Genomic DNA, 5,000 nt, shown 5'->3' with positions numbered 1-5,000 from the left:
GGGTTGGGCCTGGTTAGTACCTGGATGGGAGACCGCCTGGGAATACCAGGTGTTGTAGGCTTTTAATTTTTTCTCACAGTCCGGGGAGAGCTTTTTGCCATGTGTTTCTTGCTCATCATCAAAGCTTTAAACCCTTATTTGAACCTTCTCACCTTCTCTGTCCTGTCCCAGGGCTTATAATTCTTTCTGTCTGACGACGACGACAAGCAGCAGCAGCAGCAGCAGCAGCAGCAGCAGCAGCAGCAACAGAATAAGAGAAGTAAAATAAAACACATTCACACCTGCGGCCATACCACCCTGAAAGCGCCCGATCTCGTCTGATTTCGGAAGCTAAGCAGGGTTGGGCCTGGTTAGTACCTGGATGGGAGACCGCCTGTGAATACCAGGTGTTGTAGGCTTTTAATTTTTTCTCACAGTCCGGGGAGAGCTTTTTGCCATGTGTTTCTTGCTCATCATCAAAGCTTTAAACCCTTATTTGAACCTTCTCACCTTCTCTGTCCTGTCCCAGGGCTTATAATTCTTTCTGTCTGACGACAAGCAGCAGCAGCAGCAGCTGCAGCAGCAGCAGCAGCTGCAGCAGCAGCAGCAGCAGCAGCAGCAGCTGCAGCAGCAGCAGCAGCAGCAGCAGCTGCAGCAGCAGCAGCAGCAGCAGCTGCAGCAGCAGCAGCAGCTGCAGCAGCAGCAGCAGCAGCAGCTGCAGCAGCAGCAGCAGCTGCAGCAGCAGCAGCAACAGCAACAGAATAAGAGAAGTAAAATAAAACACTTTCACACCTGCGGCCATACCACCCTGAAAGCGCCTGATCTCGGAAGCTAAGCAGGGTTGGGCCTGGTTAGTACCTGGATGGGAGACCGCCTGGGAATACCAGGTGTTGTAGGCTTTTAATTTTTTCTCACAGTCCGGGGAGAGCTTTTTGCCATGTGTTTCTTGCTCATCATCAAAGCTTTAAACCCTTATTTGAACCTTCTCACCTTCTCTGTCCTGTCCCAGGGCTTATAATTCTTTCTGTCTGACGACAAGCAGCAGCAGCAGCAGCAGCAGCAGCAGCAGCAGCAGCAGCACCAGTAGCAACAGAATAAGAGAAGTAAAATAAAAAACTTTCACACCTGTGGCCATACCACCCTGAAAGCGCCCGATCTCGTCTGATCTCGGAAGATAAGCAGGGTTGGGCCTGGTTAGTACCTGGATGGGAGACCGCCTAGGAATACCAGGTGTTGTGGGCTTTTAATTTTTTCTCACAGTCCGGGGAGAGCTTTTTGCCATGTGTTTCTTGCTCATCATCAAAGCTTTAAACCCTTATTTGAACCTTCTCACCTTCTCTGTCCTGTCCCAGGGCTTATAATTCTTTCTGTCTGACGACGACGACAAGCAGCAGCAGCAGCAGCAGCAGCAGCAGCAGCAGCAGCAGCAGCAGCAGCAGCAGCAGCAGCAGCAGCAGCAGCAGCAGCAACAGAATAAGAGAAGTAAAATAAAACACATTCACACCTGCGGCCATACCACCCTGAAAGCGCCTGATCTCGGAAGCTAAGCAGGGTTGGGCCTGGTTAGTACCTGGATGGGAGACCGCCTGTGAATACCAGGTGTTGTAGGCTTTTAATTTTTTCTCACAGTCCGGGGAGAGCTTTTTGCCATGTGTTTCTTGCTCATCATCAAAGCTTTAAACCCTTATTTGAACCTTCTCACCTTCTCTGTCCTGTCCCAGGGCTTATAATTCTTTCTGTCTGACGACAAGCAGCAGCAGCAGCAGCAGCAGCAGCAGCAGCAGCAGCAGCAACAGAATAAGAGAAGTAAAATAAAAAACTTTCACACCTGTGGCCATACCACCCTGAAAGCGCCCAATCTCGTCTGATCTCGGAAGCTAAGCAGGGTTGGGCCTGCTTAGTACCTGGATGGGAGACCGCCTGGGAATACCAGGTGTTGTAGGCTTTTAATTTTTTCTCACAGTCCGGGGAGAGCTTTTTGCCATGTGTTTCTTGCTCATCATCAAAGCTTTAAACCCTTATTTGAACCTTCTCACCTTCTCTGTCCTGTCCCAGGGCTTATAATTCTTTCTGTCTGACGACAAGCAGCAGCAGCAGCAGCAGCAGCAGCAGCAGCAGCAGCAGCAGCAGCAGCAGCAACAGAATAAGAGAAGTAAAATAAAAAACTTTCACACCTGCGGCCATACCACCCTGAAAGCGCCCGATCTCATCTGATCTCGGAAGCTAAGCAGGGTTGGGCCTGGTTAGTACCTGGATGGGAGACCGCCTGGTAATACCAGGTGTTGTAGGCTTTTAATTTTTTCTCACAGTCCGGGGAAAGCTTTTTGCCATGTGTTTCTTGCTCATCATCAAAGCTTTAAACCCTTATTTGAACCTTCTCACCTTCTCTGTCCTGTCCCAGGGCTTATAATTCTTTCTGTCTGACGACAAGCAGCAGCAGCAGCAGCAGCAGCAACAGCAACAGAATAAGAGAAGTAAAATAAAACACTTTCACACCTGCGGCCATACCACCCTGAAAGCGCCCGATCTCGTCTGATCTCGGAAGCTAAGCAGGGTTGGGCCTGGTTAGTACCTGGATGGGAGACCGCCTGGGAATACCAGGTGTTGTAGGCTTTTAATTTTTTTTCACAGTCCGGGGAGAGCTTTTTGCCATGTGTTTCTTGCTCATCATCAAAGCTTTAAACCCTTATTTGAACCTTCTCACCTTCTCTGTCCTGTCCCAGGGCTTATAATTCTTTCTGTCTGACGACAAGCAGCAGCAGCAGCAGCAGCAGCAGCAGCAGCAGCAGCAGCAGCAGCAGCAGCAGCAGCAGCAGCAGCAGCAGAAGAATAAGAGAAGTAAAATAAAACACTTTCACACCTGCGGCCATACCACCCTGAAAGCGCCCGATCTCGTCTGATCTCGGAAGCTAAGCAGGGTTGGGCCTGGTTAGTACATGGATGGGAGACCGCCTGGGAATACCAGGTGTTGTAGGCTTTTAATTTTTTCTCACAGTCCGGGGAGAGCTTTTTGCCATGTGTTTCTTGCTCATCATCAAAGCTTTAAACCCTTATTTGAACCTTCTCACCTTCTCTGTCCTGTCCCAGGGCTTATAATTCTTTCTGTCTGACGACAAGCAGCAGCAGCAGCAGCAGCAGCAGCAGCAGCAGCAGCAGCAGCAGCAGCAACAGAATAAGAGAAGTAAAATAAAACACTTTCACACCTGCGGCCATACCACCCTGAAAGCGCCCGATCTCGTCTGATCTCGGAAGCTAAGCAGGGTTGGGCCTGGTTAGTACCTGGATGGGAGACCTCCTTGGAATACCAGGTGTTGTAGGCTTTTAATTTTTTCTCACAGTCCGGGGAGAGCTTTTTGCCATGTGTTTCTTGCTCATCATCAAAGCTTTAAACCCTTATTTGAACCTTCTCACCTTCTCTGTCCTGTCCCAGGGCTTATAATTCTTTCTGTCTGACGACAAGCAGCAGCAGCAGCTGCAGCAGCAGCAGCAGCAGCTGCAGCAGCAGCAGCAGCAGCTGCAGCAGCAGCAGCAGCAGCTGCAGCAGCAGCAGCAGCAGCTGCAGCAGCAGCAGCAGTAGCTGCAGCAGCAGCAACAGAATAAGAGAAGTAAAATAAAACACTTTCACACCTGCGGCCATACCACCCTGAAAGCGCCCGATCTCGTCTGATCTCGGAAACTAAGTAGGGTTGGGCCTGGTTAGTACCTGGATGGGAGACCGCCTGGGAATACCAGGTGTTGTAGGCTTTTAATTTTTTCTCACAGTCCGGGGAGAGCTTTTTGCCATGTGTTTCTTGCTCATCATCAAAGCTTTAAACCCTTATTTGAACCTTCTCACCTTCTCTGTCCTGTCCCAGGGCTTATAATTCTTTCTGTCTGACGACAAGCAGCAGCAGCAGCAACAGAATAAGAGAAGTAAAATAAAACACTCTCACACCTGCGGCCATACCACCCTGAAAGCGCCTGATCTCGTCTGCTCTCGGAAGCTAAGCAGGGTTGGGCCTGGTTAGTACCTGGATGGGACACCGCCTGGGAATACCAGGTGTTGTAGGCTTTTAATTTTTTCTCACAGTCCGGGGAGAGCTTTTTGCCATGTGTTTCTTGCTCATCATCAAAACTTTAAACCCTTATTTGAACCTTCTCACCTTCTCTGTCCTGTCCCAGGGCTTATAATTCTTTCTGTCTGACGACAAGCAGCAGCAGCAGCAGCAGCAGCAGCAGCAGCAGCAGCAGCAGCAGCAGCAGCAGCAGCAGCAGCAGCAGCAGCAGCAGCAGCAGCAACAGAATAAGAGAATTAAAATAAAAAAATTTCACACCTGCGGCCATACCACCCTGAAAGCGCCCGATCTCGTCTGATCTCGGAAGCTAAGCAGGGTTGGGCCTGGTTAGTACCTGGATGGGAGACCACCTGGGAATACCAGGTGTTGTAGGCTTTTTCTTTTCTCACAGTCCGGGTAGAGCTTTTTGCCATGTGTTTCTTGCTCATCATCAAAGCTTTAAACCCTTATTTGAACCTTCTCACCTTCTCTGTCCTGTCCCAGGGCTTATAATTATTTCTGTCTGATGACAAGCAGCAGCAGCAGCAGCAGCAGCAGCAGCAGCAGCAGCAGCAGCAGCAGCAGCAGCAGCAGCAGCAACAGAATAAGAGAAGTAAAATAAAAAACTTTCACACCTGCAGCCATACCACCCTGAAAGCGCCCGATCTCGTCTGATCTCAGAAGCTAAGCAGGGTTGGGCCTGGTTAGTACCTGGATGGGAGACTGCCTGGGAATACCAGGTGTTGTAGGCTTTTAATTTTTTCTCACAGTCCGGGGAGAGCTTTTTGCCATGTGTTTCTTGCTCATCATCAAAGCTTTAAACCCTTATTTGAACCTTCTCACCTTCTCTGTCCTGTCCCAGGGCTTATAATTCTTTCTGTCTGACGACAAGCAGCAGCAACAGAATAAGAGAAGTAAAATAAAAAACTTTTACACCTGCGGCCATACCACCCTGAAAGCGCCTGATCTCGGAAGCGAAGCAGGGTT

At 49.6% G+C, this 5,000-nt stretch overlaps 12 non-coding genes and 3 pseudogenes across 12 annotated transcripts in view; all 15 read left to right on the top strand.

The window, feature by feature from the left end:
* The window catches only part of LOC128464566 (5S ribosomal RNA), a 119-nt gene extending 58 nt beyond the window's left edge, over positions 1-61 (top strand). The window contains exon 1 of the ribosomal RNA XR_008344392.1: positions 1-61. This exon is cut by the window's left edge and continues 58 nt beyond it. This is a non-coding gene — a ribosomal RNA (5S ribosomal RNA).
* Positions 62-279: 218 nt separating this feature from the next.
* On the top strand, positions 280-398 carry LOC128464296 (5S ribosomal RNA). Its single transcript, XR_008344139.1, has one exon. It is a non-coding gene; the product is annotated as a 5S ribosomal RNA (ribosomal RNA).
* Positions 399-769: 371 nt separating this feature from the next.
* On the top strand, positions 770-878 carry LOC128465879 (uncharacterized; annotated as a pseudogene).
* Positions 879-1,102: 224 nt separating this feature from the next.
* Positions 1,103-1,221, top strand: LOC128464578 (5S ribosomal RNA). Its single transcript, XR_008344403.1, has one exon. It is a non-coding gene; the product is annotated as a 5S ribosomal RNA (ribosomal RNA).
* A 260-nt stretch (positions 1,222-1,481) lies between these two features.
* LOC128466188 (uncharacterized) lies at positions 1,482-1,590 on the top strand (annotated as a pseudogene).
* A 215-nt stretch (positions 1,591-1,805) lies between these two features.
* LOC128465110 (5S ribosomal RNA) lies at positions 1,806-1,924 on the top strand. The gene has a single exon (XR_008344905.1). It is a non-coding gene; the product is annotated as a 5S ribosomal RNA (ribosomal RNA).
* A 227-nt stretch (positions 1,925-2,151) lies between these two features.
* LOC128463418 (5S ribosomal RNA) lies at positions 2,152-2,270 on the top strand. The gene has a single exon (XR_008343316.1). It is a non-coding gene; the product is annotated as a 5S ribosomal RNA (ribosomal RNA).
* Positions 2,271-2,473: 203 nt separating this feature from the next.
* LOC128465329 (5S ribosomal RNA) lies at positions 2,474-2,592 on the top strand. The gene has a single exon (XR_008345114.1). It is a non-coding gene; the product is annotated as a 5S ribosomal RNA (ribosomal RNA).
* A 245-nt stretch (positions 2,593-2,837) lies between these two features.
* On the top strand, positions 2,838-2,956 carry LOC128462918 (5S ribosomal RNA). Its single transcript, XR_008342841.1, has one exon. It is a non-coding gene; the product is annotated as a 5S ribosomal RNA (ribosomal RNA).
* A 224-nt stretch (positions 2,957-3,180) lies between these two features.
* On the top strand, positions 3,181-3,299 carry LOC128462673 (5S ribosomal RNA). The gene has a single exon (XR_008342609.1). It is a non-coding gene; the product is annotated as a 5S ribosomal RNA (ribosomal RNA).
* A 305-nt stretch (positions 3,300-3,604) lies between these two features.
* On the top strand, positions 3,605-3,723 carry LOC128464355 (5S ribosomal RNA). The gene has a single exon (XR_008344195.1). It is a non-coding gene; the product is annotated as a 5S ribosomal RNA (ribosomal RNA).
* Positions 3,724-3,911: 188 nt separating this feature from the next.
* Positions 3,912-4,030, top strand: LOC128464762 (5S ribosomal RNA). Its single transcript, XR_008344578.1, has one exon. It is a non-coding gene; the product is annotated as a 5S ribosomal RNA (ribosomal RNA).
* Positions 4,031-4,290: 260 nt separating this feature from the next.
* Positions 4,291-4,409, top strand: LOC128463158 (5S ribosomal RNA). The gene has a single exon (XR_008343068.1). It is a non-coding gene; the product is annotated as a 5S ribosomal RNA (ribosomal RNA).
* A 237-nt stretch (positions 4,410-4,646) lies between these two features.
* On the top strand, positions 4,647-4,765 carry LOC128464514 (5S ribosomal RNA). Its single transcript, XR_008344344.1, has one exon. It is a non-coding gene; the product is annotated as a 5S ribosomal RNA (ribosomal RNA).
* Positions 4,766-4,947: 182 nt separating this feature from the next.
* Positions 4,948-5,000, top strand: part of LOC128466193 (uncharacterized) — a 109-nt pseudogene continuing 56 nt past the window's right edge.

Source organism: Spea bombifrons, chromosome 9, assembly GCF_027358695.1.
Source record: "Spea bombifrons isolate aSpeBom1 chromosome 9, aSpeBom1.2.pri, whole genome shotgun sequence".
In the NCBI taxonomy this organism is placed as follows: Eukaryota; Metazoa; Chordata; class Amphibia; order Anura; family Pelobatidae; genus Spea; species Spea bombifrons.
The sequence above is the reverse complement of the archived record's forward strand: the minus strand, read 5'-3'. Positions and strand labels throughout refer to the sequence as shown.